Raw genomic sequence first — 10797 nt, 5'->3', positions numbered from 1 at the left:
AGAGATAAGAATTTCAGGGGCTGGGAAGGTGGCTCAGTGGTAGAGTGCTTGCCTTGCATGCTCAAGGCCCTGGGTTCGATTCCTCAGCACCACATAAACAAAAAAAGAAAAAAGCCGGAAGTGGCACTGTGGCTCAAGTGGTAGAGCGCTAGCCTTGAGCTGAAGAGCTGAGGGACAGCGCCCAGGCCCAGAGTTCAGGCCCCACGACCGGACCCCCAAAAAAAAAGAATTTCACAGGCTTTTCTGCCCATGAGAAACAGGGGTGGACTGGAACCTCAACTCTCAGGTCTTAGTCTCTTGAGTAACTATGATTACAGGCATGAGCCACCAGTGCCCAGCTTCTTCTGGACATACCCTACATGGGAAAAGAAGATTTTTGTTTTAGCCACTCTTCTTGTGGGGTTTTCTTCTCATTTGCAGCCAAGCTTAATCCTAATGGAGAACAAGATTTAGTTGAATAGTGGGGTAGGATAGAGTTCTCTCGATCATCCAGATTCAAGAGAAGATGCTGCACACATGCCACTCAGGGAAGATGGGAAAACCCAAAAAAGGTAGAATTTAGTTCTGTATCTAGTTACCTGGAGATAAAAGGTAAACTTTTATACCTAAGGGGGATTGCTAGATCCAGCAGGGCAAGAAATGAAAGAATGCTGAGAGGAGCAAACAGCAACCTGCAGAGATAAAAATCTCATCAGAGGCACCAGTTTTTGTGTTTTATTTTTACATTACATTCGATGCTCTGGCCCCTGGAGTCTGTTTTTTCAAGCACTAGCAAATTGGCTGTGCTTTGATCCTGAAATAACATTTGTCTTGAGCAATAGAGCTGGACAAGTAGATATGTATTAGGAAAGTGACCTTTTATAACTGTACCAAACTGCAGTGGGTATTTGAAACTACAGGCTTTAGAAGAGAAGCCACAAAGGAAAGAGTATGATCAGGACAGAAGCACTAGATGGTTTTCTTCAGATTTACATTTTGTTCTTTACTTGGAATAGTCATTCACATTGGGATCTATTACCAGGAAGAAGTTATAGATCCCAAGAGGTTATATATCTCTCACCTTTGAGGTGAGAACACCTTTGGCTTACACCAGTAATCTCGGCAGGAGATTAATTAATTAATCTCAGGGAGACAGAGATAGGAGGATCGTGGATAAAGCACATACCAGGCAAAAGGCAAGACCCTATCTCAATGAAAATGACAGGCTTGGTTAATCATGCTTGTAATTTCAGTTATTTAGGGCAGGTTTATAAGGCTGGCTCCATGCAAAAAGACTGAGGCTCCATCTGAAAAAGAACTAAAGCAAAATGGTTTGGAAATATAACTCAAGTGGTAGAGTATTTGCCAAATGGGAGGCCCGGTACACACACACACACACACACACACACAGAACATCTTTGAAGATGTACTTTGAAAATATAGTTTAAGCATCATAAATTCTAAAGGCAAAAAATTGGTCAAAAATAACTAGTGGGTTTTCACTTTACTCCACTTCCCCTATTCAGCATCTTTTCCCATGTATTTCCTATAAGGATGAAGGATGACACTTCATTGGCTGAGAAGTTATCCCCAGAAATCTCTAAATGAGTTAAGAATGCTCTGGATTATTTGGGGTGTGTTTGTTGTTTTTGTTTTGCCTAGACTCTCCTTTCCTAACTATGAAGCCATACAACTTCACCTCACCACTACTAATTTGCCCAAGGGACTAATGGCAAGCAGGAGGCTACAGTTAGATCAGCCCAGCTGCTAGTTGTTGTTATTTACTTCTGGGTTGTACCCCTCACTGATATCCACTTCAGTCACTGTGCTCCTCCCACTACTCTTCCCTAAAGCTTTCAGTCCCACGTAATTGGTATATCCACAACATGGCAGCCTCATTTTTTCCTCCATCCTATATTGTCATCAATGATTTCACCATTTCTGAAGTCTTTATTTCAAAGATCTAGGTCTTTGCCTACCTGTCTTTCTCCACTTCTAAAACTCCTTTTCCTTCACTGAGGATCTTACTGTTTTCTTATCTGTCACCAATCCTCACACTTACTTCGTACCCTCATCTCTCTTTACTCAATTCACATTCTATCATCCGTCAGCAGAACCTCTGCCTTCAGTATAGTCCCTTGGGGCACACTCAATCCTGGCTAAACTTAAGTTTGAATTAAACCTAAACAATTGAAAATAGCTAGCAAAAACAAAAACAAAAAAGAAAAAAACTATCAGCTCTTCTGACTGGCTCACTTTAAATTTACAAACACATACCAAGTTCACCTTCAACAGAGGTCTGCTCCAGCCACGCAGGCCCCATGCAGATACCTCCCTACCTCTTGGCTAGGTTTTCACCCAGTATCTGTGTTACCTAGACAAGTAACTGGCAACCCTGGAAGCAGTCACCTCCCCTCCTGCTAGATCACATCCTGGGCTCCCCCTGGTCACACCTCCCATCTGACTGGAGGGTCCCAGGCCCTGAGGTCACGTCCAGATACAGTGCGGCCACACCTTTCTCCCATCTTGGCCACACCTCTTCCTGTCCCTGGACTAGGTAAGTCCTGCAGGGGAAGGGGCAGCAGTTCAGTAAATAAGCTTCTTTTCCTGCCTGAACACCACGTTGTGTTCTCTTCATCTGCTGCCTTATGAAACCTACCTATACGATAGAACTTACACCCATTATCCAAGATAATACATTATTCCCATTAAAAATCTCCTATAAGTCCATTTGTCTTGTTTGCTCTCAATATCTTGATTCCTTTCTCAGAAGTTACCTCCATTATCCATCACTAATTCTACCTACTTCCTTCATACCATATTTCTACTGATAACTTATAAGAACTAAGATCCAAAAGTTCCTGGACTGAGTAATTTCATCCACAAAGTCTATTACTATAAAACTGGCTTTGTATTAGGCAGACATAGTTATTTATTAGACTAGCTTTAAGAGTTCATATAATTCTACTCTCCTGCCTATACAAAGGCTTCTTTTTTGTATCATGAAATGTAACTTTCAAGTTTTCCATCTATATGAATTATACATTATTATTACATTTTTTGGCATGTATAGAGAAGGCTGTATATATCCCCTATTTCCAGTCTGATTATAAAGATGCATATGTCCAAATGGGACTAAATTAAATATGAAACAAGAAAGGCAAAACTGTAACACTAATCTCATGGTATAGACTCTAAGAGAAAAAAAATCACAGAAATACACAGAGTGGCAAGAAGGAATATTTAGTTGGAATTCAGAGTTCTCTTCAACTGAAAAGAACTTTGTGTTTTGTTCTGTGTTTAAGGATGAATATGAACTTTGTGTAATTGAAATTCCCCCTTTTGTCAACAGGGGTTTCTTTGTACAGCTCATCCATTCCTTATGTATAGAGTAGTGTTCACCTATAGTTGTCAGCAGATTTCTCAGGTAACCCTCATGAATGGTACCAGTTACTTAATCCTCAAAGCAAGCAAAAGCATTTTCAGGATCTGTACTATTTAACTTCTCACCAAACATGATGAAGAGCATGGTGAAACTGATGGGACCCAGATACTTATAGTATCTAGATATTTATCAGTAGGGTTTTTTTCCTAGTTTATCATGTAAATGTCCAGTCATGCTGTCTGGGCTCTAGTCAGTCATATTGAAGGGTTCTTTGAACTCCTGGATCTGTGACCAAATACAGCAAACACATTAGATATTGCATACTGAGGTACATCTTAGTAGTCTCGGCTTTTTGCCCTTTTGCTGGACGTGATGATGGTTAAATCCTGTTCTTCACTGTAAATCTCCTTGCCCCAGTAAGCATTATGTCCACCTTTGGTCCTTAGCTCCACCCAGACCTGAGCCCCTCCCTGCCCTGGAATTCCCACCTTACAGCTGGCCCCTCCCTCTCTCCACCCAGACCCACCTGAACTCCCATCTACCTCACTTCCTATCCCAGACCCTGCTGCTACCTAGATAGCGGAGGTCGCCTTGTGCTCTCTCTCTCCCAGGGAAATATGGCTCCTCTAATAAACCTTGTTTGTTTATTTATTTTTGGGTCCGGTCATGGGGCCTGAACTCTGGGCCTGGATGCTGTCCCTCAGCTCTTCAGTTCAAGGCTAGCGTTCTACCACTTGAGCCATAGCACCACTTCCGGCTTTTTTCTTTTTGCTTATGTGGTGCTGAGGAATCGAACCCAGGGCCTCATGCATGCAAGGCAAGTAATCTACCACTGAGCCACCTTCCCAGCCCTCTCTAACAATCTTTCTCCTGTGCCTGCCTGCCTCCGCATGGTCCCCTGGCATGGATGTGACAGATCCTTTCATTGATCCTTTCAGCCCTCAGAATATACAAGCACTGTGAGTACAGCTTTGCATTTGAGGGTACTAACTCTAAACTTAAGACAAAGAAAAACTGAGCTCAAATGTTGGCTTTGTGACTACTTAAGCTATGTAAATTTACAAAGTTAAGAGTTAACTTCTCTGACCTTGCTTTGCTGCATTTGTGTAACTGCTAGAGGTGGTTAGGGAGTCTAGTTTCACTTAAGAATTTCCTGATACCTGATAAAGCAGTAAAAATTGTTGACTTTAAACAGTCTTCACCTTCCTGTCCATATCTCCTTAATAGAAAGTACACATAAAGCACTTTTGCTCTTTAATGAAATATGGTTGTCTCAAGCAAAAGCTTTTTCATCATGGCATGCCCTTTTTAGAGTGATAGAAATATAAATTATAGTTATTCAAACAAGACCTAAGTATATTGTTTTGCCAATAACCAAATTCAAAGTCTTTAAGAAAATATTAGAATTTAATTCAAAGAAATGTTCAGAGGGTTTCACCTATAAAGATATTCATGTTTAGAATCATTTATTTAATCTTGCAAGAAGGAAATTTTCCAGTGTCCATAAAAACTTTATAGAATTTGAGCTGGGAAGGTGGCTTAGTGGTTGAGTGCCTGCCTTGCATGCATGAGGCCCTGGGTTCGGTTCCTCAGTATCACATAAGCAGAAAAAGCCAGAAGTGGCACTGTGGCTTAAGTGGTAGAGCACTTGTCTGGAACTGAAGAGCTGAGGTACAGCGCGCCCTGGCCGAGTTCAAGCCCAGCAATCAAAAAAAAAAAAAAACAAACAAACCGAAACCTATAGCATTTGCTCTTTTATTTGTACTATTCTAATTGTGGATTTTCAAATTATACTCAGTAGTGTTGGTAGTTAAAGTATTAGTTATTAATATAATCTAGTATGGCTTGGCATTTGGACAAGAGCAGTGGAATATTTATATGAAAGACATATGTGTTGGGGCTGGGAAGGTGGCTCAGTGGTAGAGGGCTTGCTTTGCATGCATGAGGCCCTAGGTTCAATTCCTCAGCACCACATAAGCAGGGGGAAAAAAAGCCGGAAGTGGTGCTATGACTCAAGTGGTAGCGCGCTAGCCTTGAGCTGAAGAGCTGAGGGACAGCACCCAGGCCCAGAGTTCAGGCCCCACAACCAGACCCCCCACCCCCCAAAAAAGAAAGACATATGTGTTACAGGTTGAAAGAAAAGAGACAGTAAAGAGAGTAGGTTGAAATTCCTTTTCTTTTCTTCTCTGTATTTTTAGTCAATGTAATCCTAAATCATAATTACCACTGAAGTTGTCACTGAAAAGATGATGATACTAGAGTTTAGAAAATTGTCCCTATTGGCAGAAATGACATTCATTTCTATGAACTAATTAATCATGGCTGAGATAATCAGGTTTTGCCTGGCAAGCAAGTCTCAACATGCTCTAAATTCAGATGAAGCTATTGTGAAAGTTTTGAACATTAAATTGTCTGGAGGCGTTAGGCTTCTGATAGAACTGTGAGTTGAAGAGAAAAGCACATCCGTGCAATACTATACTTAAATAAATATTACTACTAAGAATTTTGAATTCTCAGTATTCTATGAATTCAGAGTCTTTCAAAACATGTCATAAGGAAGATACCCATTATTTGGTTTTGGTTATGGTTTTGCTAGTCCTGGGGCTTGAACTCAGGGCCTGGACACTGTTCCTGAGCTTCTTTTGCTCAAGGACAGTGCTATACCACTGAAGCCACAGGGCCACTTTTGGCTTTTTCTGCTTATGTGGTACTGAGGAATCGAACCCCGGGCTTCATGCATGCTAGGTGTAAGGTCCACTCCTGGATGGCAACCAGACTCCACCTTCCTCGCAGCAAACTCTTCACCGAGTACCTGAGTTACCTAGGCAACTGGCACACCTGGAAGAGGTCAGATCTGCATCCGCTGAGGTCACATCTGAATTTGATGTGGCCACACCTTTCTCCGCCCATACCCTAGATCAGGCCTAGCCCAGGCCCAGAAGCCCTCTTTTCTAGCTCTTTTCTCTCTCTTTCCCAGCAATCCCAGCTCTCTTTCCCAGGCCTTTCCCCACCGCGTGGAGGACCAAGATAGCCTGGTGCCAGCCAGAACGATGAATAAACCTACCCCTTACCTGAATACCACGTGCGTGGTGCTGTTCTTACTCATTTACCTCTTTTTAAAAACCTAACACTAGGCAAGCACACCACTAAGCTACATTCCCAGCCCTCCATAGTTTTTAACTCCTTTTATTTACATTATGCTTTCCTCTTTCTTCTCTGCTAATTTCTAGGGCATTCTCTTCATCCTTTTGCAATGGTTCAGAGCTTGTTTCTGCCATGTTTCATTTTTCCTAGCAGGCTGTATTCACATTCCTTATTGTTCTCAATTTCTTTACTTCTTCCTGTACTGCAACTACAGTTTGGTCATACTTGATAATTGCTAGCGAACACATCAAACTGAAATTCCCTCTGACCACAGAATCCTGTTACTACCCTCCCATTTCCTCACTCCACTGAATTTGCTCTTTGTCTACTTTGTTATTTCTTGTTCCTGAATCTTGAACAGCAAGAGATAAATAGCATCACCAGCCAAAGGCAAAGGATTTGATATTTACTGTCCTGTTCAGACCTGCCTTGACCGAATGCATGATTCTATTTACATTTTAAAAGATACTTAGTTCTTTAATGTTAAAAGTTTGATGTGCAAGACTAGAGTATTGAATTATAATTGTGGTTAATATTTGAACTGCTGACATTACTAAGTTGAGAATCCATAATTTAAAATTCTAAGGTCAGTTTAGTCTTTTTTCTATTTAAATATATCCAATGCTTACTCATAGTTCATTTTCACTTATCTGATCAAGAGTTGTTTCATATTTTTCATGTGGTGTTAGGGAAGGAAGCTGATTTAGTGTTTACCTGGTGGTGAGCAACTAAGCTGAATGAGCCTTTGAGTGCAAGCCCTGGCATCAGCAAATAGTAAATCTAATTAATTCAAGTTTGAGTATCATATAAGCCATGCTCCCAACCCTCCAAGTTTTAGCTTTAAACTTTATTTCTTTGTTAGGGTCTGGTTTTTTGTTTGTTTTTCATGTATCTCTTTTTAGTAAGGTCCACAATGCTGTCCTCCTTGCAAATTTACCTGTTTCATTACCTGGTGTTCCCCTAGAATCTTTGTTTTCATCATCTTAAATTGTCCCAAATTGTGTAGAATTTTTTGGATCCCATCTTTTCCTAGTACCTTCCAGTGGCCTTTTGGTTCCTCTCTAGAATGACTTGGGGTCTAGGCTCACTGTATAGATATGATTCTCAAACTTTAAATAATTTGCCAGGACTTGAACTCAAAGGCTCATTCAGTTAGTTGCTCACTGCTGGCACTGAGCCACTTGAGCCAACCTTCTTGATAGGGTAAATTAGACGTTGCCAGAGAACCATGCATAGAGAACAAAGAAAGGTTTATTGCCAGGAAAGGGGCCAGCAAGACCCCTGCTCACAAGGGAGAAGTGAGAAGAAGCACGGGCTATTGTCTGAGGTGACCTATATAACCTGGAAGGTTTAGGAGGGGCTGGAAGGGCTAGGAGGTGGAGACCCTGGTGTATATGCGAGGGCCAGGGGCTCCATCATGGTGGACTAGGATTTATGGCTGCTGTCCAAATAGTAGATAAGGGGTCCTACAGCTGCCCAGACCTGAAGGTACTCTAAGGGGCTCTTGTTGCCTTATATGGTAGTAGCTGCCCCAGAGAAATGCCATCCCAAGGTAAAGGGGATTGCAGGCTGATTATTTACTGCCTTTATTAAATGGGCCTAGTGTTGCCTAGGAAGGGAACATGCCAAGCTGTGGAGAGGGGAACGAGTGTGCTACGCTATGGGTAGGAAGTTCATTTCACTAACACCTCTAGTCTTGCTTTTTGCTGGTTGTTTTAGAGATAGTCTCATAGGCTTTTTTGCCTTCCTGAGTAGCTGCTAAGATTATAGCTAGCACCCAGTTAGATTTACCACTTCTTGAGTTTTCTTTGTTCTGGTTGATTTGATTCTATGTATGTGAGAACATTATTCTCTAATTTTCTTGGAAGTATCTTCTTAATAGCTTCGTAACTCCAAGTACCTTGGATGGAATTCCAAATCAGAATTACCACCAAAGTTGTCACTGTAAAGATGAATGATACTAGAGATAAGAAATTGTAGAATATAAGGAAAATATACTGTTTGAGCCACTTCATCTTCCCATATCTTTATTTTCTGCTTGCTTTGGTTGGAATTTTAGATGGATATGGAAATTATAAAGTGGAACTAAATTTCCCTCACTTCTTGAAGGTATTCCTTGATTGTCTTATGGCAATCCATTAGATGCTACCGATGAAAAATCTGACACTTGAGCCGGGCGCTGGTGGCTCACGCCTGTAATCCTAGCTACTCAGGAGGCTGAGATCTGAGGATCGCGGTTCAAAGCCAGCCCGGGCAGGAGAGACCGTGAGACTCCTATCTCCAATAAAACCACCAGAAAACCGGAAGTGGTGCTGTAGCTCAAGTGGTAGAGCGCTCGCCTTGAGCTGAAGAGCTAAGGGACAACGCCCAGGCCCAGAGTTCAAGCCCCACGACCGACAAAAAAAAAAAAAAAAAAAAAAAAGAAAAATCTGACACTTGTATAATTTTTATTCCTTTGTAATTGCCCTTTGTTTTCATGGAAAGGTTTTAAGAACTTCCCTTGATCTTCAGGCTTCTGAAATTTCACAATGATTTAATGAGAGAAAGATCTTTTTTCCATTCATTTTGAAGGGTACTTGGGATGTTCTTTCAATTGGGAAATTCTTTTCATTTCTAGAAAAACATCTTGTAATATTTGATGAAGTCATCTCTATTTTCTGTTATTAGATCTCTTGTAAAAAGCTTATTTCTCTTACCTTTTCCTTCATCTATTTCTCATCTCATTATTTTGTTTTCAGTTGAGGTTTACTCAGTTTTAGCTTCATAATTTTATCCTGAATTTTATTTTGACGCCCTGTCTTTAATTTCCAAGAGCTCTGCATTGTTTGGTGAATTTTTTTCATAGCACCTGGATATTTTCTGGATCCAATGTTCTCTTTTAAACCTCTCTGTTGATGGTAATAAGCATTGCTATTTAAAGTACTCATCTGTACTTTGAATTATTTGTTTTCTTTGGGGGGGGTTGTTTGTTGTTTTTTCTGTCTATCTTCCTATCACTTGTGTTGTAAACTTTGTAATTTCTGGAGAATCCTTGATTGCATATTTGTATTTAAGAATGACTCAGTAAAGAGTGCATTTGCACATACTTGGGAGCGCTGGCTAAGGAAGCAGAACCTATTGCTTAGATAATTTCTCTATGACATGACTTGGCTATTTCATTGTGGAATGTGTAAAGGAATGTCAAGACATTTGCTCTAGGGCCATTTGACTTCTCCAGAAAAGAACACGATCTCTTTCCTTGAGGATAGTTGCTCAGCACCTGAGATACTCCAGACACGAGTTAAAGGTTTGAGTTTTAATTAATGCCTCTGTGCAGCTTTACTATCGTCCTTTATTGAACAGATACATAGGGGTCCTCGACCTTTCCCAGACCCTTTGCTATGCTTATCTTTACTTAAAACACAACTGTGGCCTCCTCAGTCTGGCCATGCTTTCATCTTCTGCCCACTTCACCTCACCCTTATTTCTCCTCATTTTAAAGCAGACGCTGTCTTAGCCCTTACATTTTCAATAGCCCATCTTGTGTTCTTACAATAATATGAATTTGTCCCTTCTATGTGATTTCACTATCAATTAAGCGTGATTCCTGGAGAGAGAAGAGATGGAGTTGTGTGGCTTAACTCCCATGGAAAAGGACATTTCCATTTGTTTTCCCAGATCCTTTGCATTTTCATTATATAGCTACCTTTATTTTTTTACTCTCTCATTCTTCACAATCATGTTTGCTTTAAAGCCTAACTTTTTAGCTAAGCAAGGTTAAAGTTTATTGCCTTAGAGAAAAGGGTCAAGAGAACCTTCCACAAAGCAATCAGCAACATAAGTAAGTGTGAATAAGTATCTATGAGAAATAAATAAAAGTAGACTATTATTTCAGAGACAAGAAAGATTGAGGGAAAAAAGCATAGGTTCCACCCTCAAGTAAAAGCTAGGGATGTCCCCAAAGGTCTTGAAGATGGAAGAATGTTTTTCATAGACGCAACCTGGATCTCTTGGAGATGATATTTACCAACCCCCTGAATCAGCAGGGAGTGACTACAGCAAAAGAGAAATAGTGGTGTAGTTCACTTAGCAGATTGGGTGTTGCCATGGTATTTCTGAAGATCACTTGGCTCCTGTGAGCTATAGGACTGATGCTTGTGTTTTCACATACAAATTATAGTAACACTTTTACTGAGTTCTCAAAAAAAATCTTACTGTAAGATAAGCAAAAACTGAGAATTACAAAGAACACTGAAGTTGAAAGTGATTGAAAATAAGGCCTAGCTTTGGAAGAAATATAATTCTAGGCC

Source organism: Dipodomys merriami, unplaced genomic scaffold (assembly GCF_024711535.1).
Source record: "Dipodomys merriami isolate MVZ:Mamm:240054 unplaced genomic scaffold, mDipMer1.0.p SCAF_1, whole genome shotgun sequence".
Taxonomy (NCBI): Eukaryota; Metazoa; Chordata; class Mammalia; order Rodentia; family Heteromyidae; genus Dipodomys; species Dipodomys merriami.
This window is presented reverse-complemented; position numbering follows the sequence as displayed.